Source organism: Manis javanica, chromosome 4 (assembly GCF_040802235.1).
Source record: "Manis javanica isolate MJ-LG chromosome 4, MJ_LKY, whole genome shotgun sequence".
NCBI lineage: Eukaryota > Metazoa > Chordata > Mammalia > Pholidota > Manidae > Manis > Manis javanica.
Genome location: NC_133159.1, coordinates 109346101 through 109372815, shown reverse-complemented (window position 1 = coordinate 109372815; position 26715 = coordinate 109346101). Strand labels below are relative to the sequence as shown.

At 38.8% G+C, this 26715-nt stretch overlaps 1 protein-coding gene across 6 annotated transcripts in view; it reads right to left on the bottom strand.

The window, feature by feature from the left end:
* The window catches only part of LOC108394941 (sorting nexin 27), a 167784-nt gene that overhangs the window by 48401 nt on the left and 92668 nt on the right, over window positions 1–26715 (bottom strand). The window lies entirely within an intron of this gene.

Genomic DNA, 26715 nt, shown 5'->3' with positions numbered 1-26715 from the left:
AGAATGCTGACCCTGCCCCTCGTCTCAGCAAAAACCACTAGGCAGCTAGCTGACCTGGAGGTTTCCCATGGCTATCCCAAGAGAGTTAAATACACATCTGGCCTTTAGTCAATTTGATAAAAGCTTATCTACTCTTTAGAGTTAAGTGCCTTTTCAGTTCTGTTTCAAAACGTTAGGGTTTTGCCTTCCTGAAAATGATGCTAAGTTTATTAACAAAACTTTCCACAAACTTTTCAGTCACTGGAATTATCTCTGTCAGACTCTGGTAATTAAAACATCCATTCCTATAAACAGAACAGGAAGAAAATACCCAGCTAAGCCCCCTTCCTTATTTTGGGTTTAACAATACAGCCCCTAAATTCAGCACTCTTGACATTTTACAACCTCAAGTCTAACTTAATACACAAAAATTGAGTAATTTTACAATTGGCTAGCTGTAGAAGAAAAAAGAGCCCCTTCCACTAATGGAAATTTGGGCTTTAAAAATTCACATCAGGTCAGCTAGTGATTAGAAAAAAATGGTCAACTCTGTGATCATAGAGTAGGGTGGTAAGACAGAAGGAAAATGGGCTTTGGAGCTAGATCCACATGGGTTCAAATCCTGACGCTGCCCCTTAGTATCAGAACTGGTCTTGGTCAAGTTACTTAACCTCTTGGAGTAGCTTTCGACCTCTGTAACATGGGGACAGTAAGTCCTTAACAAGGCTGTTGTGTAATAAATGTAATAAAACATGTAACTTGCCAAAAGCAATGCCTGAACACTCACATCCGAAAGTATAAGGAAAGAAGCTGGTTGGTTATGAAAAACTTCTTGGTTAAAGAAGAAATGGAAACCTAAAGTTGGGGGTTGGCAAGGGATTTCATCTAAATCTTTGGCCATGTTAGTAGTCTGAGAAAATGTTTTGCTGGTAGAAGAAATAAAATTGAAAAAGCAAAAGTCAGAAGTCAACATTCATGTTTTTCATTTATCCTTAGGAATCTTAGCTTATCAGGAATATCCTGGCTAATGTTTATTTTTTAACAACGTGGGGAAAACTAACACTAGAGACTAAATAAACCATCCTGGATACCAAAGCAAGATTTCTATGTTACACAGTAAAATAAATGTTGTGAGATACACATTTGTTAAAAAAGTTTAAGAACTGATATTCAAATTTCACTTTTCAGCTCCCTACTTTTTTTCCCTTCCCAGATTTGTAATCTGGGTACTCTGTCAATAGGCTTGGGATCAGTAAAAACCTGTAGAATTTCCATGTAAAATTGTCTTTGTGTGCAAACATGCATTTTCCCCCCTGGGGAGAAGGTCCACAGCTTTCAACAGCTCCAAAAAGGAGTATATAATCAGAAAGGTTAAGAACTATGTGCTTTCAATGCACACTTCCACCCATTCAGTTTTCAAGTTAGAATACACTGCTCCTTAGGGACTCACAGAAACAAACCCTGAAAATTGTCAGAGAAACTTAAGTGAGGCTTACTCCAAGATCAGCCAGGGAGCAAGAGAGCTTGCTTATTAGGTTTGACTTCTTTACTAGTAAAACCAAGCTTCAAACTGGCTATCAGCCAAAAGTCTCAAAAAAAACAAGAAAGAACTACCAGTGTCACATCCTAAACATACTTGCTAATATTTATTTGGTTCAACTATAGAAGGAAAACCATACTTTCCACAAAGTATATACAAAAGCATACACTTTTTAAAATACAAAGCTGGCAATTCCTTTATTCTTCAGAAAAAAATGAATGAGGTCAATAAAAACCCCAGGAAGTCTGATTTTAAAAAGGGCCCTCCATCCTCAAGAATTAAGAGGTCTTTGTTAGGCAGGAAAATAGATACAAACGGGGTGGAAAAGAGAAAAGACCCAAAATTAATCAATTAAAGCTCAAACAGCTAAGAGCAACTTGGCCTGGAATGTTTATTTCCCAGGTACAGGTAGGTACCAGCACAGCCCATGTATTTATTGTATTAATCATGCAGGTCCAGCTTACTTTTTTTACCTTTACCTATATGCTGTTTTCTTCTCCTTCAGGCCCTAATTAAGTAGTTTATAACCTAGACAACTAATTTAGCATGCAGACCCAGCCGTAAACAACATAGTGAAAGGGAAGGATTCCATCTTAAAGATTGTATTTTAATACCCAGGAAGTTAGTTAAAAATGTAAGATTCTTAACTTACTCTTTAGCAAACAGATAATAACTCAGTCCACCTTAGGGGCTGGGCAAGCAAGCTGTTTGATACGCTCCCAGACCAAGATGCCGGGATCCCAGGGAGAAATCAGAGCAGGAACTTCCTTGTGTTAAGTTAGTTCTAAGTATTCAGGGACCACTTAACAAGTCTGCACCCCCAGCCCTTAGTCACATTCCTAAAGAATCCTTAAAAGGCGGAGCCCCTGGCCTTTCAGGGGGCGCTCCTCTCTCTGGAGTCACCCGCACTTTCCAAGTACATAACATTTTAACTTTAAACTCTCTCTTTTCAACCTTTCAGGGGGCGCTCCTCTCTCTGGGGTCCCCGCACTTTCTAGGTGCATATCCTTGTAATCTTTTCCCAACCTTTCAGGGACGCCTCTTCTCTGGGGCAGCCCACACCTCCCCTTTCAACAAGTGTGCTCCTTTTGCCTTAAATAAACTTCTCACTTAGACGCCTAGTCTCTGTGCCTTTCCAGTAGTGTTTTATTACTTCGCTTTGTCATTCTAATCCTCCGAATTCTGGCTTTAACCTTCACTCTCCTATCTCAGACAAGTAAGGAGGGGCTGCTGAGAGCTCACACCTGGGCTTGCAAATTAACGTCGCCTGGGTGACGGGGGAACTGCAGCTTACAGTCATGCTCTTTAGTAACCTGCCTGAAAGTCTCCCTTCTTTACCTATAGGAAGTTTGCAGAACAGAATCTCACTCCATCCAATGCTCTGCAGCTCCCCCAATGCCTGGAGGTGGTAGGCACTCAGATCCCACGCCGCGCAGATGCAAGCAGACGCTGGACGCCAGGTGACCCTGGCTTAAGGAGTTGGCAGGGGTCGGGCCCCATTGCTGAGTAGCTGGTTCAATGAACTTCCTTTATTAGTCTATTCTGTCATTCCCTAACACTCTTACTTTAATGAATTCCTTCCTCACTTTGTCCTCTGACTTCCCTGCTGTCACGAACCAAACTCTCCCTGCCTAACACCTTCACAGTCATAAAAATGTTTACATGGCATCTTCTTTTCCATAAGAATGCTACTATACCGGGCTCAAATTAGGTGTAGCCCGATTTGGGCAATTCTGAAGAAATAAGGGAATTCGCACTATAAATTCTGCAATAAAGGAAACTTTCAGCAGTATAAATTTGGCTTGACCAGGCTCAAATTAGGTGTAGCCCGATTTGGGCAATTCTGAAGAAATAAGGGAATTCACACTATAAATTCTGCAATAAAGGAAACTTTCAGCAGTATAAATTTGGCTTGAAGCATAGGTTTTAAGTCAGACAGGTTTGAATACCAATTGTGCCATTTAACATGAGACATTATTCAATCTCACTAAGCCTCAATTTTATAATCCATAAAATGGGGCTGGTAATATCTATAGCTAAAGGAGTTGAGATATGCAGTATGACACTCTCTTGTGATTCTGGGTTTGGCAGCAAGACAGCTCCCAGTCAACCACAAAGTCATGAAGGTAAACAACCAATACACTTTCAACCATCTGTACCCCATACAACCATTCTGCTTACCTTTTGGTACAGTATTCAATAAATTGCATGAGATATTTAACATTTTACTATAAAATAGGCTTTGTATTAGATGATTTTGCCCAACTGTATAGGCTAATCTAAGTTTTCTGAGCAAATTAAGGTAGGTAAGTAAGCTATGATGTTCCATAGATTAAGTGTATTAAAAGCATTTTCAACTTACTATGGGTTTAACCCCACTGTAAGTCCAGGAAGATCTGTATAATAAAAGCTGTATATGGATGGAAATATAATAGAGCCCATCACTACATGTAACCACAGGAAGGAACCATTCTATGTGGTAAGCAGAATACGTGACATTCAATAAAATAATTAAAGCACAATTAGACCCCCCAGAGACAGCCTGTAAAAAATACACAATAAATTCCTGTAACTGCAAGCAGTAAGATATACTTTTCAATTTTGTAGATTAAAACACAAATGGTTACATTCCCACAAGAACAGTTAAAATAAAAAACAGTGACAAAACCAAATTTTTCCAAGGATATGGAAGAAATGGAATTCTCAATACACTGCTGATGAGAACATAAAGCAAAAACAATCTGGCAGTTTATCTTGATGTTAAATACATATTCACTATATGACTTAACAATTCTACTCCTAGGTATTTACCCAAGGGAAATGAAAACACGTCCACACAAACTGTAGCTGAATGCTCAGTGCAGGTTTATTCAGAATATTCCAAGACTGAAAATAGCCAAATGTCTATCAAAAGGTGAACAGATAAATTGTGGCATATTCATGCAATGGAGTAATAAAAAGGACTAAACTACTGAGAGTTATAACAACTTGGATGAATCTCAAAAATACAGAGCAGAAGAAATGAGACAGAAAGGGGTCTGACTGATTTCATTCCATTTATTTGAAGTTCAAAATAGGCAAAACTATTCTATAGTGGTAGAAATCACATCAGTGGTTGTCTTGTTGGAGGATGTGGGGGAAGTGGGGCAAGGGGAAGAGGATAGGTATTGAAAGCAAAGGAACACAAGGAAGTATTGTGAAGTGACAGAAGTGTTCTACAGCTTACCTGGTTAAACGGGTCTGTACTTTTGTCAAAAGTCAAACTCTACACTTAAAATGTGTGCATTTAACTATATATAAATTAAACCTCAATAAAGTTTATTTAAAAGTGAAAATTACATAATATCCTCATTTATATGAAATAGTAGTCTTTCAACAGACTGAAACATAACCCACTTTTACTATTAGATTACTCTGAATTTTTTGCCGTTAACAATGTTGTAATGAAGATCCTAGCATATGAATCTGTACACATATCTGCAGCATGAAACTACTTAATGGGTAAAACACATCCTTTTTTCTTTACCTGCCTTTTCTTCATGGAAATAAGCTAAACTGTCAATACTTTAAGTCTCACAAGCCTATTTCATGGAACAAATGAAGAGAAAATTTAAGTCAGAGCTAGTTTACCCCTACTACTGCTTTAGTTTTTGTCCTAATCTCCTATAAACAACAGGACACACATTTATTTCAAGCCTAGTATAACCAAGAACCTCACCCACCAATGATTATTATAAAGTTGAGCCAGAACCAATAGCATCTCTCTCAAGTGTATTAAAGCTAAATCTGAGAGACAAAAGTCAAATTCACTAACACTGCATTACAAATACCTCAGATTTTTTTAGGAGTCCTAGATTCCTCTTGTTAGATTTTTAAGCATTTAAGACTGTAAAGCATTTTCTTCTGACAATATCTGAAAAACGGTTTGTTCAGCCAAATTTCTATTAGGGAAACTTTGAGGACATCGAAGTACCTTAAGCAAATGGACCTACAATTCTTAAAAATTATTTATGAAGACTATATGCAAAAAATAGAAAAATCCTTAAGTGCAAAAAACAGACTGAAAACTGTTTTTTTGGGGGTGAAGTTGCATTTAAATATTAAAATATTGTCCACTGTGATTATGAGCATGTAAAATATTTTTGCCCATTAAAAAAGATATAATATATAAAGTATGAAAACAGTTGAGTTAGGATGACTGGAACTAAGGGTAATTTTTTAAATTTAACATAGTTGTTATATCTTTTCAATTACACAAAGGTTTTTTTACACTCTTCTGAAGGTTTCACATGAAAAAATGATGTGATTATTACTACATTCATCCAATTACACAAAGCTTTTTAAACAATCCCCTTACCTTCTCTGCAATCTATTTTCTTGGAAATTGGTTGAAGACTTCACAAGTCAGAGAAAACAGATGCCTGACACATTAGGAGAGAGACACTTCTTTTGACTTTTTACTGGTTCGTTGTCCAGTAGTTGGATACAGCTACACTAGGCACTAGATTACAAAACAAGAACTACTCTATTGAAATGGAAAAATTATCCTTTCTAATTCTGCAGTTAAATCATCTGACTAGCTTAGACTGACTCCTTTTCATTATTTCTTAGGCAAACAATCAAGTCAGAGAATATTTTCATTGACTAATTGCCTTCACAATCATGCTGTACTTTTGCCCTTCTTGAGCTAAGATATTCAAATATACCTAAGCAAGAACGTAGCCAAAAGAAATGAAGCTTGAATGTGTCTGCACAAAGTAACTATTCTGATAAAAACAAAACAAAATGAACAAAATAGCAGTAGATTCGCTAAGAAGTGACTGGTGGTTACCATGAGGGAGGGGTTGGGGTGGGTGGGTAGGAAGGGTGAGGAGGATAAAGGGGCAAAGAATTTTGATAAAAATTCTCAATCATAATGTAAGTTGGTCATGGGGATAGTGAGGATTTAATAATATAGGTGACTAATGAACCATTGTGTTGTATACTTGAAACCAATATAAGACTGTATATCAACAATACCTCAATAAAAAAAATATTTCAGACCACTAAATGTCAAGTACTTTTTGGAATTCTGTTTCAAAAACATTTTGCATATTATGTTTTAGAACACCTAATTTATTAGCAGAATAAGAGAAGTACAACTAGAGAAAGTAAATGGCCAAAGGTTTCTAAAATGCTTGACCTTTTTCTAAAGGGCAAGAATTTTACAGTGGCACATAGAGCACTCAAGTATTTTTTGGAAAAAAGACTGAATAACCTTGAACACAGAAAAAGTTAGACATAAACATATTCCCTATTATTTAGGTTGTTTCCAAATTTCTGTTCTTATAAGAAGTCAATAATAGAAGGATGAGTGGTCAAGAAAGTTATAGCACAATTTGATTAACTACGAAGAAATCATTTAAAATTATAAAGATGAAAATAATCTAGGAACATATCTGAGCCAATGTTAAGTAAAAAAGTGGATTCTAAAAATACAACTGTTAAAAGATAACAAGGGAAAAATATCTAGGTGATATAGGGTATAGCAATTTGATTTTAGATACAATAAAAACACATTCCAAGAAAGAAAAAATTAATAAGTTGAACTGTATTAAGATGAAAAACTTCTGATCTGTCAAAGACATTATTAAGAGAATGAAAATACAAGCCATAGATTGGGAGAAAATACTTGGAAAACACACATTTGATAAAGGTTTTAGATCCACAATATACAAAGAGCTCTTAAAATTCAACAAGCAAACAACCCAAACAGAAGATCTGGACACTTCACCAAAGATATATATATGGCAAATGAGCATATGAAAAGTTTCTCAACATCATTTATCATTATTTATCCTTAGAGAACTGGAAATCAAAACAAGATACCACCAAACACCTATTTGGTTAAAATTCAAAAAAACTGGTAATACCAAATGCTGGTGAAGATGTGTAGCAAGATTCTTCCCATCATGGGAACACAAAATGGTATAGCCATGACGGAAGACAGTTTCAAAGTTTTTAAAAAGCTAAACATAGTCTTACCATAAGATCCAGGAATCACACTCCCAAGTATTTACCCAATCGAGTTGGAAACATTCACACAAAAACCTGCCCATAAATGTTTATACCAGCTTTGTTCATAACTGCCAAAACCTGGAAACAACCAAGTTGTCCTTTATAAGTGAATGCATAAACAAAACTGTGGTACATCCAGACAATGGAATATCGTTCAGCTGTTTTAAAAACTGAGCTATCAAGTAACAAAAAGACAGGGGGGAAACAACTGCATATTGCTAAAGGAAAGAAGCCAAACTAAAATGACTACATACTGTATGATTCCAATTGTATGACATTCTGGAAAAGGAAAAGATCACCATTTTGCCAGAGCCCTACAGGGAGGAGAGGGATGAATTCAGTGAAACACAGAGGATTTTGTTTTTCCATATTCTCTCACACTGTAGATTGCCTATTCTATTTTTTTTCATTTGAGTATCATTAATATACAATCACATGAGCAACACTATGGTTATTAGATTCCCCCCATTATCAAGACCCCCAACATACCCCATTATAGTCACTGTCCATCAGCGTAGTAAGATGCTATAGAGTCACTACTTGTCTTCTCTGTGCTGTACTGCCTACCCCGTGTCCTCTTGATGCATTACGTGTGCTAATCGTAACGTCCCTTATTCCCCTTCTCCCTCCCTTCCCACCTGCCCCCACCCCCAGTCCCTTTCCCTTTGGTAACTATTAGTCCATTCTTGGGTTCTGCGACTCTACTGCTGTTTTGTTCCTTCAGTTTTTGCTTTGTTCTTACGCTCCACAGATGAGTGAAATCATTTGGTACTTGTCTTTTCTCCGCCTGGCTTATTTCACTGAGGACAGTACCCTTTAGCTCCATCTATGCTGTTGCAAATGATAGGCTTTCTTTTCTTTTTATGGCTGAATAATATTCCACTGCGTATATGTACCACATCTTCTTTATCCATTCATCTACTGATAGACATTTAGGTTGCCTCCATTTCTTGGCTACTGTAAATAGTGCTGCGATAGCAGACTCACAGAACCCAAGAATGGACTTACAGTTACCAAAGGGAAAGGGACTGGGGAGAGCGGGTGGGAAGGGAGGGAGAAGGGGAATAAGGGGTATGATGATTAGCACACATAATGTTGGGCGGAGCACGGAGAAGGCAGTACAGCACAGAGAAGACAAGTAGTGACTCTGTAGCATCTTACTACACTGATGGACAGTGACTATAATGGGGTATGTGGTGGGGACTTGATAATGGAGGGAATCTAGTAACCACAATGTTGCTCATGTAATCATATATTAATGATATCAAAAAAGAAATCTACCTAAAAAAAAAATAGTGCTGCGATCACCATAGGGGTGCATGTGTCTTTTTCAAACTGAGCTCCTGCATTCTTACAGTAAATTCCTAGGAGTGGAATTCCTGGGTCAAATGGTATTTCTATTTTTAGTTTTTTGAGGAACCTCCATATTGCTTTCCACAATGGTTGAACTAGCTTATATTCCCACCAGCAGTGTAGGAGGGTTCCCCATTCTCCACATCCTTGCCAGCATCTGTTGTTCCTAGTCTTTTCTATGATGGCCATCGTAACTGGTGTGAGGTGATATCTCATTGTGATTTTAATTTGCATTTCCCTGATAATTAGTGATGTAGAGCATCTTTTCATGTGCCTGTTGGCCATCTGAATTTCTTCTTTGGAGAAGTGTCTGTTCAGATCCTTTGCCCATTATTTAAATGGGATATTTGCTTTTTGGGTGTTAAAGCATGTGAGTTCTTTATATATTTTGGATGTTAACCCCTTGCCAAATATGTCACTTACAAATATATTCTCCCATACTGTAGGATGCCTTTTTGTTCTGCTGATGGTGTCCTTTGCTGTACAGAAGCTTTTTAGCATGATGTAGTCCCATTTGTTTTTTTATTTTGTTTCCCTTGCCTGAGGAGATGCGTTCAGGAAAAAGTTGCTCATGTTTATATTCAAGAGATTTTTGCCAATGTTTTCTTCTAAGAGTTTTATTGTTTCATGAATTACATTCAGATCTTTGATCCATTTTGAGTTTACTTTTATGTGTGGGGTTAGACAATAATCCAGTTTCATTCTCTTGCATGAAGCTGTCCAGTTTTGCCAACACCAGAGCACAGGGGATTTTTTAGGGCAATGAAACTATTGTGTATGGTACTATAATGGTGCATACATGACATAATGTATTTGTGAAAACCTATAGAACTTAACAACACAAAGAGTAAACTTTAAAGAAATTTTTTAAAAAATCACTAGGTTGGAGTATCCCAGACTGTGACATGAGAATCTAACTAATCTAATTAATATATGCTAAGATAAAGTATTTCAAATGTATTTCAAACATCTGACTGAAAGACAGAGGGAGAAAAGAAAAGTAAAGACCTAAGTAACTGGAAATGAATGAATTTAAGACAAAAGTGCAGAAGGGGCTGCATATAAATACTGTATTCTAATCAATAGTTTCCCACAGGGGTACAGGTTAAGAATTCCAATATTGCTGTACATATATATGGGAACTGAACAATTAAGTATATGAAAAGTCAATGTAGAGAGCAAGGTTTCTCACTATTGGAGTAGAAATGTACAGATCAGCAAGGGGAGGGGGACAAAAGATCCATATGGTAATGGAGTAAAGTTAGAGATATAACTAAGAATTCATGTTTAACTTTATAATACAGACGGTTGCATACAGAAATATGTACATACACCAGAGTTAATATACACACATATATGTGTTCTGTCAGCTGAAAGGGCCAGAAAGAAACTACACTCTAGAAGCAATGACCACACTTACGCACCCAGATCTTGATTCTAGTACCATTCTCTAATAAAAAGAACAAGGGCACCTTGAAGAAACAGCTGATTATAGGACTGGGGCAAGAAATACACAAGATGCAGAAGGAGGGATATAATAAAGATCAGACAAGAAATAAATAAAATTGAGAAGAATAAAACAATAGAAAAAATTAATGAAACCAGGAGCTGGTTCATTGAGAAAATAAAATAGATAAACCCCTAGCCAGACTTATTAACAAAAAAAGAGAATCTACACACATAAACAGAATCAGAAATGAAAAAGGAAAAATCACTATAGACACCACAGAAATACAAAGAATTATGAGAGAATACTATGAAAATCTATATGCTAACAAACTGAATAACCTAGAAGAAATGGACAACTTCCTAGAAAAATACAAACTTCCAAGACTGACCCAGGAAGAAACAGAAAATCTAAATACACCAATTACCAGCAATGAAATTGAATCAGTAATCAAAAAACTACCCCAAAACAAAAATTCCGGGACAGACAGATTCACCCCTGAATTTTATCAGACATTTAGATAAGACATACTACCCATTCTCCTTAAAATTTTCCAAAAATAGAAGAGGAAGGAATACTTCCAAACTCATTCTATGAAGCCAGTGTCACTCTAAAAAACCAGGCAAAGACCCCACAAAAAAAGGAAATTACAGATCAATAGCCCTGATGAACACAGATGCAAAAATATGCAACAAAATATTAGCAAACCAAATTCAAAAATACATCAAGAGGATCATACATCATAAAATGGGATTCATCTCAGAGCTGCAAGGATGATACAACATTCAAAAATCCATCAACATCATCCCCCACATCAACAAAAAGGACAGAAACCACATGCTCATCTCCATAGATGTTGAAAAGCATTCGATGAAATTCAACAGCCATTCATGATAAAAACTCTCAACAAAATGGGTATAGAGGGCAAGTACCTTAACATAATAAATGCCATATATGACAAAACCACAGCCAACATTATACCTAACAGTGAGAAGCTGAGAGCTTTTCCCCTAAGTTCAGGAAAAGACAAGGATGCCCACTCTCTCCACCTTTATTCAACATAGTTCTGAAGGTCCTAGCCATGGCAGTCAGACAACACAAAGAAATAAAAGGAATCTACATTGATGAGGAGGAACTGGAACTGTCACTATTTACAAATGACATGATATTGTACGTAACAAACCCTAAAGACTCCACTCCAAAACAATTAGGTCTAATATCTGAATTCAGCAAAGTTGCAGGATACAAAATTAATACACAGAAATCTGTTGCATTCCTATACACCAACGATGAACTAGCAGAAAGAGAAATCAGGAAAACAATTCCATTCACAATTGCATCAAAAAGAATAAAATACCTAGGAATAAGCCTAACCAAGGAAGTGAAAGACCTATACCCTGAAAACTACAAGACACTCTTAAGAGAAATTAAAGAGTACACTAAGAAATGGAAATTCATCCCATGCTCTTGGGTAGGAAGAATTAACACTGTCAAAATGGCCATCCTGCCTAAAGCAATCCACAGATTCAATGCAATCCCTATCAAAATACCAACAGCATTCTTCAATAAACTACAGCAAATAGTTCTAAAATTCATATGGAATCACAAAAGACCCCAAATAGACAAAGCAATCCTGAGAAAGAAGAATAAAGCCAGGGAGATCTCGCTTCCTAATTTCAACCTCTACTACAAAGCCACAGTAATCAAGACAATTGATACTTGTATAAGAACAGACCCATAGACCAGTGGAACAGAAGAGTCCAGATATTAAGCCAAACATATATGGTCAATTAATATACAATAAAGGAGCCATGGATATACAATGGGGAAATGACAGCCTCTTCAACAGCTGGTGCTGGCAAAACTGGACAGCTACATGTAAGAAAATGGAACTGGATTGTCTAACCCCATACACAAAAGTAAACTCAAAATGGATCAAAGACCTGAATGTAAGTCATGAAACCATAAAACTCTTAGAAGAAAACACAGGCAAAACTCTCTTGAATATAAACACAAACAACTTCTTCATGAACATATCACCATGGGCAAGGGAAACAAAAGCAAAATGAACAAGTGGGATTATGTCAAACTAAAAAGCTTCTGTACAGCAAAGGACACCATCTGTAGAACAAAAAGGCATCCTACAGTATGGGAGAATATATTCATAAATGATATATTCGATAAGAGGTTGACATCCAAAATATACAAAGAGCTTATGCACCTCAACAAACAGAAGGCAAATAATCCAATTAAAAAATGGGCAGAGGAGCCGAACAGACACTTCCCCAAAGAAATTCAGATGGCCAACAGGCACATAAAAAGATGCTCCACATCCTTATCATCAGAGAAATGCAAATTAAAATCACAATGAGATATCACCTCACACCAGTTAGGATGGCCACCATCCAAAAGACAGACAACAAATGCTGGTGGGGATGTGGAGAAAGGGTAACCCTCCTACACTGCTGGTGGGAATGTAAATTAGTTCAACTATTGTGGAAAGCAGTACAGAGGTTCCTCAAAAAACTAAAAATAGAAATACCATTTGACCCAGGAATTCCACTCCTAGGAATTTTCCCTAAGAACGCAAGAGCTCAGTTTGAAAAAGACATATGCACCCCTATGTTTATCACAGCACTATTTAAGAGCCAAGAAATAGAAGCAACCTAAGCGTCCTTCAGAAGATGAATGGATAAAGATGATGTGGTACATATACAAAATGGAATATTATTTGGCCATAAGAAGAAAACAAATCCTACCATTTGCAACCACGTGGATGGAGCTAGAGGGTATTATGCTCAGTGAAATAAGCCAGGCAGAGAAAGACAAGTACCAAATGATTCCACTCATCTGTGGAGTGTAAGAGCAAAGCAAAAACTGAAGGAACAAAACAACAGCAGACTCACAGAACCCAGGAATGGACTAACAGTTACCAAAGGGAAAGGGACTGGGGAGGGAGAAAGGGAAGAAAGGGAATTACAATTAGCACACATAATGGGGGGTGGGGGCACCTGGAGGGCAGTATAGCACAGAGAAGACAAGTAGTGATTCTACAGCATCTTAGTACGCTGATGGACAGTGACTGTAATGGGGTATGTGCCAGAAAGTAAAGTGCCAGAAAGTAAAGAAGTACTTCAAACCGAAACACACATTGATGAGGGTATGGCAAAAGGGCCCTGTAGCCCACTGAAAGAGCTACTAATGGCCAAAGCTGGAACAATTGGAGCAACAAAATAAAGTAGTAGTATTGGATATATAATGCAAAGTATAAAATAAATATCCATGAGCCACACTGATGTAAATGAATAACTGAATAAATTAATACAGGGAAGAGAAGAGATATTCTTCTCCTATACAGAAAAATTCCAAATAAATTAAATGGTTACTATACTCTATAGGAGGGGGACATAACTCCCCTCTCCTTAACCATGGGCTGTACCAGTGACTCCTAGCCAAAGGATACAGTATGGAAAGGGGAAGAGGATGAGGATAATAACTTTACAGTGGAGAAACTTGACAAACACTACTTTGACCAGATGATCAAGGTCAACAGCAACAGTCATAAATCATGATGACAGTATGTACCCTTGATATGAACTGATGAAAATGGTACTTTACTTCTGTTGATATTTCTCCCCCAAAAAACAAAACACCAGTCTAATTATAAAAAAAACCAAAAGAGGCAAATTCCAATAGTCAGCCATCCTGTAATACACCTGACCAAACTCAAAATGGTCAGTCATCAAAAACATGGAAAGGCTGAGCAACTGTCACAGCCAAAGTGAGTCTAAGGAAACATGACAACTAAACGTAATGTGGTATCCTGGAACAGAAAGATATTAGGTTAAAACTAAGGAGATCAGAATAAACTGTGGGCGTTAGTTATTAATAATGTATCAACACTGGTTCACTAATTTAATAGTAAAGGTACCATATCAATGGAAGATGTTTACAAGAGAAGCTATATATGGCATAAGTGGTATAGGGAAATACTGGAACTCTCTATCTGTTCAATTTTTCTGTAAATCTGAAACTTCTAGGAAATAGTGTATTAACTTTAAAAATGAGATTACAAATTGTATATAAAAGTATGACTTCAATTTCATAAAAATGCACAAATAGAGGATAAAAATGGCGGCATGAGAGGTGACACAGAGGCTTCCTCCTAAAACCGCATATAATACGAAAATACAATTAATACAACTAATCCTGAGAGTGCAACAGGAAAGAGGACTGTGCCAGACTGCATACACCTGGGGAAAAGAGCAAACCTCATGGAACAGGGTAATATACCAAAGCTGAGGCCCAGTGGGACCCAAACCCTTCCCCCACCCCAGCTCACCTGCAGGAGGAAGAGAAACTGAGCAGGGAAGAGTGGAGGCCTGGGACTGCTGAACACCTACCTCCGGAGATCTGCTCTGGGAGCACAAACCTACATTTCATGGTGCTTTCATGATAGTCTCATGATTACGGGATTGGAAAACTAAGACAGGGAGAATTCCTGGAGAGACTGAGATTCCAGCAGCTTGTGGAAAGTGAGGATCCATATCCAGCTGCTCTGGGACAAAAGCTTACATCTGTGTACTCAGCTGACTGGTTCAGGCAGTGGAGACAGGAATAGCAGTGGGGATGCAGGAAACAGCTCTTTCCTTCCCCAAGACACCAATCCTACTCGCCTGCGACCACCAACATTGCTTCAGGGGCTGAGCAGCTCCAGAGAGTAGAGCTTCTGGACACCAGAGGGATCCATACACAAATATGAAAAGCCAAAGGAACATGGTACAGAGTAAAATTAATATAACCCCCGAGAAAGATGACATGGACCTCATGACTCTTCCTGAAAGGGAGTTCAAAATAAAAATCATTAACATGCTAATGGAGGTACAGAAAGATATCCAAGAACACAGGAATGAATTCTGGTGGGATATCCAATCACTGAAGAGCAAAATGGAGGGTATTAAAAGCAGACTGGATACGGTGGAGGAAACGATAAATGAAATAGAAACTGGAAAAGAGGAATACAAAGAAACTGAGGGACAGAGAGAAAAAAGGATCTCTAAGAATGAAAGAATATTGAGAGAACTGTGTGACCAATCCAAACGGAACAATATTCACATTACAGGGGTACCAGAAGAAGAGAGAGAAAAAGGGATAGAAAGTGTCTTTGAGGAGGTAATTGCTGAAAACTTCCCCAATCTGGGAAAGGAGATAAGTCTCTCAGGCCATGGAGATCCACAGATCTCCCAACACAAAGGACCCAAGGAAGACAACACCAAGGCATATAGTAATTAAAATGGCCAAGATCAAGGATAAGGACAGTTAAAAGCAGCCAGAGAAAGAAATAAGATCACATACAAAGGAAAGCCCATCAGGCTAACATAAGACTTCTCAGCACAAACCTCACAGGCCAGAAGGGAATGGCATGATGTATTTAATGCAATGAAGCAGAAGGGCCTGGAACCAAGATTACTTTATCCAGCAAGATTATCATTTACATTTGAAGGAGGGATTAAACAATTTTCAGATAAGCAAAAGCTGAGAGAATTTAACTCCCACAAATGATCTTTACAGTGTATTTTGGAGGGCCTGCTATAGATGGAAGTCTTCCTAAGGTTTAACAGCTCTCACCAGAGGTAATAAAACCACAGTAAACAGCTAATTGCTAGGCAAATGCAAAATTAACTTAACTACCCCCAAAGTCACTCAAGGGATAGACAGAGTACACAATATGATACCTAATATATAAAGAATGGAGGAGGAAGAAAAAGGAGGACAAGAGAAAAGAATCCTTAGATTGTGTCTGTAATTGCATATTATGTGAGTTAACTCAGACTCTTAGATAGTAAGGAAGTTAACCTTGAACCTTTGGTAACCAACCACGAACTTAAAGTGTGCAATGGGAATAAGTACATACCTACCGATATTCACCCTAAATGTAAATGGACTGAATGCACCAATCAAAAGACACAGAGTCACTGGATGGATAAAAAAACAAGACCCATCTATATGCTGCCTACAAGAGACTCACTTTAAACCCAACGACATACACAAACTAAAAGTGAAGGGATGGAAAAAGATATCTCACGCAACTAAGAGAAAAAAGCAGGAGTTGCGCAAATACTAACTGAATTAAAATTCTTCAACACTCCACTCACTCTAAAGGACAGATCAACCAGACTGAAATTAAGTAAGGACACAGACACACTGGACAACACATTAGAACAGATGGACCTAACACACATGTACAGAACTCAACACTCAAAGCAGCAGAATACCCATTCTTCTCAAGTGCACATAGAGCATTTTCAAGAATAGATTATACACTAGGCCACAAAAAGAGCCTTGGTAAATTCAAAAAGATTGAAATTGTACCAACCAGTTTCTCAGACCACAAATATAAGAAACTAGAAATAAATTATGCAAAGAAAATGAAAAATCCCAAAAACACATGGAGGCTTCACAACATGCTCATAAATGACCAACGGATCAATGACCAAATAAAAATAGAGATCAATATGGAGACAAATGACAACAATAATTCAACACTGCAAAATCAGTGGAACAGCCAAGGCCGTGCTAAGAGGAAAGTATATAGCAATACAGGCCTACCTCAGGAAAGAAGAACAATCCCACATAAGCAGTCTAAACTCACAGGTAATGAAACTAGAAAAACAAGAACAAATGAGGCCCAAAGTCAGTAGAACAAGGGACATAATAAAGATTAGAGAAGAAATAAATAAAATCAAAAAGAATAAAACAATAGAAAGAATCAGTGAAAGTAAGATCAGGTTCTTCAAGAAAATAAATAAAATAGATAAACCCTAGCCAGACTTGTCAACAAAAAAGAAAGTCTACACACATAAACAGAATCAGAAATGAGAAAGGAAAAATCACTACGGACACCACAGAAATACAAACAATTATTAGAGAATACAATGAAAAATTATATGCTAACAAACTGGATAACCTAGAAGAAATGGGCAACTTTCTCGAAAAATAAAACCTTCCAAGGCTGAACAAGGAAGAAACAGAAAATCTGAAACAGACCAATTACCACAAACAAAATTGAACGGGTAATCAAAAAACTACTTTCGAACAAAACACCTGGGCCAGATGGCTTCACCACTGAATTTTATCAAACATTTACTGAAGGCCGAATACCTTACTACTTAAAGTTTTCCAAAGAGTAGAAGAGGGAATAATTCCAAACTCGTTCTATGAGGCCAGCATCACTGTAATACCAAAACCAGGCAAAGACACCACAAAAAAAGACAATTACAGACCAAAATCTCTGAATGAACATAGTTGCATAAATACTCAATAATGGGGCGGAGCCAGGATGGCAGCGTGAGTAGAGCAGTGGAAATCTCCTCCCAAAAACACAGAGCTATGAAAATATAACAAAGAAAACTCTTCCTAAAATAGTGACCAGAGGACACAGAACAACATCCAGGCCACATCCACACATGCAAGAACCCAGCGCCCTGTGAAGGGGGTAAGATACAAGCCCCGGCCTGGCGGAACCCAAGCACCCCTCCCCGTGGCTCACGGCGGGAGGAAAGAAACCAGAGCGGTTTTTTTTTTTTTTTTTTTGGCGAGTGCTTTTTGGAAGCCTTAAAGGGACAGGGACCCTGTTGCTAGGGAGGCCGGGCAGCGGGACCGGTGAGCTGGTGCCTGGGACTGGCGTGTGAGGACAAACATCGTGCGTTTTATCCTACGTGACCGGTGGGCGGGTGCCTGAGAACGGTGCCTGAGGACAGAGAAAATTGCGTGTTTTTCCCTTTTTTTTCTCTTTTTGGCGAGTGCTTTTTGGAAGCCTTAAAGGGACAGGGACCCCGTTGCTAGGGAGGCAGGGCGGCGGGACAAGTGAGGGGGGGCCTGGGACCGGCGCCTGAGGACAAAGATTATCGTGCGTTTTTCCCTATGGGACCGGTGGGCGGGTGCCTGACACCGGCGCCTGAGGACGGAGGAAATTGCACGCTTTTCCCATTTTTTTTTCTCTTTTTGGCGACTGCTTTTTGGAAGCCTTAAAGAGACAGGGACCCCAGTGTTAGGGAGGTAGGGCGGCGGGACTGGTGAGCGGGTGCCTGGAACCGGTGCCTGAGGACAAAGACTATCCCGTGTTTTACTCTGCGGGACCGGAGGGCAGGTGCCTGAGACCGGCGCCTGAGGACGGAGGAAATCGTGCATTTTCCCCCTTTTTATTTCTCTTTTTGGCGAGTGCTTTTTGGAAGCCTTAAAGGGACAGGGACCCTGGTGCTAGAGAGGCAGAGCAGCAGGACCAGTGAGCGGGTGCCTAGGAACAGCACCTGAGGAAAAAGAATATGGCGCGTTTTTCCCTGCGGGACCGGTGAGTGGGTACCTGAGACTGGTGCCTGAGGATGAAGGAAAGCATGCGTTTTTCCCCCTGTTTTTTTCTCTTTTTGGTGAGTGCTTTTTGGAAGCCTTGAAGGGACAGGGACCCCGGTGCTAGGGAGGCAGGGCAGTAGGACAAGTGAGCAGGTGACTGGGACCGGAACCTGAGGAAAAAAAAACAAATTGCGTGTTTTTTCCTTTTTTTCCTTTTTTTTTTCTCTTCCCTCTCTCATTGTTGCTGTTGTTGTTTTGGGTTGGAGAGTGCTTTATGGAAGTCTTAAAGGGGCAGGACAGGACACTTAGAACAGAGACAGGGAATCTGGGGATCTCTGGGCACTCGAACTCCCTGGGCAGCAGGGAGCAAAGAGGCCCCTTACGGTGATAAATAGCTTCCCGGCCGCTACCCCTTCAAATGGGGCTCCACCACTTTGGAGGAGCACCCCCAGCCAGGCCACGCCCACAGCAACAGCAGAACGGGCAGAGAGAAGCCCGGACTGTGCACAGCTGACAAGCATAAGCCACTAGAGGTCGCTATTCTCCCAGGAGAGGAAGGCCACAAACAAACAAGAAGGGAAGCTCTTCCAGTGGTCACTCGTACCAGCTCTGCAAACTATCTCTATCACCATGAAAAGATAAAACTACAGGCAGACAAAGATCACAGAGACAACACCTGAGAAGGAGACAGACCTAACCACTCCTCCTGAAAAAGAATTCAAAATAAAAATCATGAACATGCTGACAGAGATGCAGAGAAAAATGCAAGAGCAATGGGATGAGATGCAGAGAAAAGTGCAAGAGCAGTGGGATGAAGTCCGGAGGGAGATCACAGATGTCAGGAAGTAGATCACAGAAGTGAAACAATCCATGGAAGGATTTATAAGCAGAATGGATAAGATGCAAGAGGCCATTGAAGGAATAGAAGCCAGAGAACAGGAACATATAGAAGCTGACATAGAGAGAGATAAAAGGATCTCCAGGAATGAAACAACACTAAGAGAACTATGTGACCAAACCGAAAGGAATAATATTCATATTATAGGGATACCAGAAGAAGAAGAAAGAGGAAAAGGGATAGAAAGTCTCTTTGAAGAAATAATTGCTGAAAACTTCCCCAAACTGGGGGAGGAAATAATCGAACAGACCATGGAATTACACAGAACCCCTAACAGAAAGGATCCAAGGAGGACAACACCAAGACACATAGTAATTAAAATGGCAAGGATCAAGGACAAGGAGTTTTAAAGGCAGCTAGAGAGAAAAAGGTCACCTATAAAGGAAAACCCATCAGGCTAACATCAGACTTCTCGACAGAAACCCTACAGGCCAGAACAGAATGGCATGATATACTTAATGCAATGAAACAGAAGGGCCTTGAACCAAGGATACTGTATCCAGCACGACTATCATTTAAATATGAATTTAAATATGATGGCGGGATTAAACAATTCCCAGACAAGCAAAAGCTGAGGAAATTTGCTTCCCACAAACCACCTCTACAGGGCATCCTACAGGGACTGCTCTAGATGGGAGCACTCATAAAAAGAGCACAGAACAAAACACACAACATATGAAGAAGGGAGGAGGAGGAATAAGAAGGGAGAGAAGAAAAGAATCTCCACACAGTGTATATAACAGCTCAATAAGCAAGCTACGTTGGGCAGTAGGATACTAAAGAAGCTAACCTTGAACCTTTGGTAACCACGAATCTAAAGCCTGCAATGGCAATAAGTACATAACTCTCAATAGTCACCCTAAATGTAAATGGCCTCAATGCACCAATCAAAAGATACAGAGTAAAAGAATGGATAAAAAGGCAAGACCCATCTATATGCTGCTTACAAGAAATTCACCTTAAACCCAAACACAAGCACAGACTAAAAGTCAAGGGATGGAAAAACATATTTCCGGAAAACAACAGTGAGAAGAAAGCAGGGGTTGCAGTACTAATATCAGACAAAATAGACTTCAAAACAAAGAAAGTAACAAGAGATAAAGAAGGACACTACATAATGATAAAGGGCACAGTCCAACAAGAGGATACAACCATTCTAAATATATATGCACCCAATACAGGAGCACCAGCATATGTGAAACAAATACTAACAGAACTAAAGAGGGAAATAGACTGCAATGCATTCATTTTTGGAGACTTCAACACACCACTCACCCCAAAGGATAGATCCACCGGGCAGAAAATAAGTAAGGACACACAGGCACTGAACAACACACTAGAACACATGGACCTAATAGACATCTATAAAACTCTACATCCAAAAGCAAGAGGATATACATTCTTCTCAAGTGCACATGGAACATTCTCCAGAATAGACCACATACTAGCTCACAAAAAGAGCCTCAGTAAATTCCAAAATATTGAAATTCTACCAACCAATTTTTCAGACCACAAAGGTATAAAACTAGAAATAAATTCTACAAAGAAAACAAAAAGGCTCACAAACACATGGAGGCTTAACAACATGCTACTAAATAATCAATGGATCAATGAACAAATCAAAATAGAGATCAAGGAATATATAGAAATAAATGACAACAACAACACAAAGCCCCAACTTCTGTGGGACGCAGGAAAAGCAGTCTTAAGAGGAAAGTATATAGCAATCCAGGCACATTTGAAGAAGGAAGAACAATCCCAAAAGAATAGTCTAACATCACAATTATCGAAACTGGAAAAAGAAGAACAAATGAGGCCTAAAGTCAGCAGAAGGAGGGACATAATAAAGATCACAGAAGAAATAAAAAAAATTGAGAAGAATAAAACAATAGCAAAAATCAACGAAACCAAGAGCTGGTTCTTTGAGAGAATAAACAAAATAGATAAGCCTCTAGCCCAACTTATTAAGAGAAAAAGAGAATCAACACAAATCAACATAATCAGAAATGAGAATGGAAAAATTACGACAGACTCCACAGAAATACAAAGAATTATTAAAGACTACTATGAAAACCTATATGCCAACAAGCTGGAAAACATAGAAGAAATGGACAACTTCCAAGAAAAATACAACCTCCCAAGACTGACCAAGGAAGAAACACAAAAGTTAAACAAACCAATTACGAGCAAAGAAATTGAAACAGTAATCAAAAAACTACCCAAGAACAAAACCCCGGGGCCGGACGGATTTACCTCGGAATTTTATCAGACACACAGAGAAGACATAATACCCATTCTCCTTAAAGTGTTCCACAAAATAGAAGAAGAGGGAATACTCCCAAACTCATTCTATGAGGCCAACATCACCCTAATACCAAAACCAGGTAAAGACCCCACCAAAAAAGAAAATTACAGACCAATATCCCTGATGAATGTAGATGCAAAAATACTCAATAAAATATTAGCAAACAGAATCCAACAGTATATCAAAAGGATCATACACCATGACCAAGAAGGATTCATCCCAGGGATGCAAGGATGGTACAACATTCGAAAATCCATCAACATCATCCACCACATCAACAAAAAGAAAGACAAAAACCACATGATCATCTCCATAGATGCTGAAAAAGCATTTGACAAAATTCAACATCCATTCATGATAAAAACTCTCAGCAAAATGGGAATAGAGGGCAAGTACCTCAACATAATAAAGGCCATATATGATAAACCCACAGCCAGCATTATACTGAACAGCGAGAAGCTGAAAGCATTTCCTCTGAGATCGGGAACAAGACAGGGATGCCCACTCTCCCCACTGTTATTTAACATAGTACTGGAGGTCCTAGCCACGGCAATCAGACAAAACAAAGAAATACAAGGAATCCAGATTGGTAAAGAAGAAGTTAAACTGTCACTATTTGCAGATGATATGATACTGTACATAACAAACCCTAAAGACTCCACTCCAAAACTACTAGAACTGATATCGGAATACAGCAAAGTTGCAGGATACAAAATTAACACACAGAAATCTGTAGCTTTCCTATACACTAACAATGAATCAATAGAAAGAGAAATCAGGAATACAATTCCATTCACCACTGCATCAAAAAGAATAAAATACCTAGGAATAAACCTAACCAAAGAAGTGAAAGACTTATACTCTGAAAACTACAAGTCACTCTTAAGAGAAATTAAAGGGGACACTAACAGATGGAAACGCATCCCATGCTCATGGCTAAGAAGAATAAATATCGTCAAAATGGCCATCCTGCCCAAAGCAATATACAGATTTGATGGAATCCCTCTCAAATTACCAGCAACATTCTTCAATGAATTGGAACAAATAATTCAAAAATTCATATGGAAACACCAAGGACCCTGAATAGTCAAAGCAATCCTGAAAAAGAAGAATAAAGTAGGGGGGATCTCACTCCCCAACTTCAAGCTCTACTACAAAGCCATAGTAATCAAGACAATTTGGTACTGGCCCATGAACAGAGCCACAGACCAGTGGAACAGATTAGAGACACCAGACATTAACCCAAACATATATGGTCAATTAATATTTGATAAAGGAGCGAAGGACATACAATGGCAAAATGACAGTCTCTTCAACAGATGGTATTGGCAAAACTGGACAGCTACGTGTAGGAGAATGAAACTGGACCATTGTCTAACCCCATATACAAAGGTAAACTCAAAATGGATCAAAGACCTGAATGTAAGTCATGAAACCATTAAACTCTTGGAAAAAAACATAGGCAAAAACCTCTTAGACATAAACATGAGTGACCTCTTCTTGAACATATCTCCCCGGGCAAGGAAAACAAGAGCAAAAATGAGCAAGTGGGACTACATTAAGCTGAAAAGCTTCTGTACAGCGAAAGTCACCACCAATAGAACAAAAAGGAACCCTACAGTATGGGAGAATATATTTGAAAATGACGGATCCGATAAAGGCTTGACGTCCAGAATACATAAAGAGCTCACACGCTTCAACAAACAAGAAACAAATAACCCAATTAAAAAATGGGCAGAGGAACTGAACAGACAGTTCTCTAAAAAAGAAATACAGATGGCCAAGAGACACATGAAAAGATGCTCCACATCGCTAATTATCAGAGAAATGCAAATTAAAACTACAATGAGGTATCACCTCACACCAGTAAGGATAGCTGCCATCCAAAAGACAAACAACAACAAATGTTGGCGAGGCTGCGGAGAAAGGGGAACCCTCCTACACTGCTGGTGGGAATGTAAATTAGTTCAACCATTGCGGAAAGCAGTTTGGAGGTTCATCAAAATGCTCAAAACAGACCTACCATTTGACCCAGGAATTCCACTCCTAGGAATTTACCCTAACAGCAGCAATCAAGTTTGAGAAAGACAGATGCACCCCTATGTTTATCACAGCACTATTTACAATAGCCAAGAATTGGAAGCAACCTAAATGACCATCGGTAGATGAATGGATAAAGAAGATGTGGTACATATACACAATGGAATACTACTCAGCCATAAGAAGTGGAAAAATCCAACCACTTGCAGCAACATGGATGGAGCTAGAGAGTATTATGCTCAGTGAAATAAGCCAAGCGGAGAAAGAGAAATACCAAATGATTTCACTCATCTGAGGAGTATAAGAACAAAGGAAAAACTGAAGGAACAAAACAGCAGCGGAATTACAGAACCCAAAAATGGACTGACAGGTAGCAAAGGGAAAGGAACTGGGGAGGATGGGTGGGCACGGAGGGATAAGGGGGGGAAGAAGAAGGAGGGTATTAAGATGAGCATGCATGGGTCGGGGGGGAGAAAGGGGAGGGTGGGCTGCACAACACAGAGAGGACAAGTAGGGATTCTACAACATTTTGCTAAGCTGATGGACAGTAACCGTAATGTGGTTGTTAGGGGGGACCTGATATAGGGGAGAGCATAGTAAACATAGTACTCTTTATGTAAGTGTAGATTAAAGATTAAAAAAAAAAAAAAAGAAAGAAAGAAAAGGGGGATTACTCCTTGATAGGATAAAACTATTGGTAAATCAAAGATCAACGCATGCTTTAAATATCCTTAATGTTGATCACTTAAAGGGTGTCAGATGATCAGCTATGGAGGTACTTTTTTCTGATAATATTCCTTTCTCTTAATTAAAAAAAAAAAAAAAAAAGCAGTTCCTGTGTGCTGACCTCCAATGAGTTCTGCACAGTGGTATAGAGGGCATGTCAAAGTGTGGGGAAAGGGTCTGTTTGTTTCTATGCAGAAGATCAAGGCCTAGCTTGGATACCCAGAAAATGAACTAAGATACGATATGAGGAGGAGCTTCTGGCATCAGCACTCTCTGGAGGAATCGTGCCGGGGGATGATCATCAAAAAGCCTCCACAGGGATCCGGGCGATGCTGCGGTCGTGGCTGCGTCCACCCCACCGTTTCCTGGACTTGCCATTGGAATGAGGAGGGAGATGTCTAGGCTGGCATGTGCATACAGTGAGACAACGAATTTGACCGGATCTGTACTGTTGGAAGTCAACCAGGAGTTGGCAGGGGTGCAAGTTGTAGCACTCCAAAATTTTATGACTATAGACTATCTACGGTTAATAGAACATATGGGATGTGAACAGATCCCAGAAATGGGCTGCTTTAATTTGTCTGATTTTTCTGACTGTTCAAGTACAGTTGGACAATATCCATCATATCATAGACAAATTTTCACAAATGCCTAGGGTGCCTAAATGGTTTTCTTGGCTTCACTGGAGATGGATGGTAATTATAGATTTGCTTTGTTTATGTGACCGTATTCCTATTATGTTAATATGTGTGTACGAATTAGTTTGTAGTTTAAAACCTATACATACTTAAGGTACTCTACAAGAAGATATGTCAAAGAAATAATCCTCCCATGTTTTCTTCCATATGCTACCTGTACAGCTTTTCTTCTTCCTTCCTAATTACAACCCTTAAATAGAATTCGTGCCTCATATCGAATTTACCGAGTATCATAATTCCTCCAGGTGGTAAAGATACCTCCAGACAAGTGCTGGGCATAGAAGCCACAGGGCATAAATCTGCAAAGAAGTAAAAAGCTAACCTTTGCAAACAATATGGCTTCTCTCTCACTTACCAACTTTACATTTCCCTGTATGGCCCCGGAAGATGACTGGTTAGCCAGAGACGGGTAAGATTCCTCAAGGGAGGAACAACCTAAGACAGGCACAGTCGCAGGGGGGCCATCAGGTGAGAAATTGGGGATCAACAGAGGTGAGGCTCAGAACCTCATCCCCCCTGCTTTGAGAGAACTCTTCTGCATCCGTGGATGGTTTATTGCCCTTGTCTAGCTTGGATTAACACATAGTCTACAGGCACACACCTGATCATCTACAATTGCTCTCTTACAACACTAAACTATGTTTTCTACCTTTATCTTGCATCTACCTACCACTTCAGCATTTTATTAAAAATAAAAATAATAATAATAATAAAGGGAGAAATGTGGGATCAACATATAAATCAAGTATAAAAATCAAATGAATATTCATATTTGACCTGATTGTTTATAGTTCATAATGTGTGATCAAAACCGAAAGTTTCTGTGATGAATACCCTTGTACTGTTCACCATGTAAGAATTTATTCACTATGTAAGAATTCGTTCACCATGTAAGAACTTGTTCGTTATGCTTCAGAAGATTGGGGACTGATGAGAGTTAGGCTTGAGATGGATTAATGATTGTACATTGAGCATTGACCCCCCTCTACTGAATTTTATTGTTGTTAACAACCATTTAATCAATAAACATGAGAGATGCCCTCTCAAAAAAAGATACTGAATAAAATATAAGCAAACTGAATTCAAAAATACATCAAAAACATTATCCACTATGATCAAGTAGGATTTATTCCAGGGATGTAAGGATGGGACAAAATTTGAAAACCCATCATCATCATCCAGCACATCAACAAAAAGAAGGACAAAAACCACGTGATCCTCTCCATAGATGCTGAAAAAGCATTTGAAAAAATTCAACATCCATTCATTATAAAAACTCTAAACAAAATGGATATAGATGGGAAGTACCTCAACATAATAAAG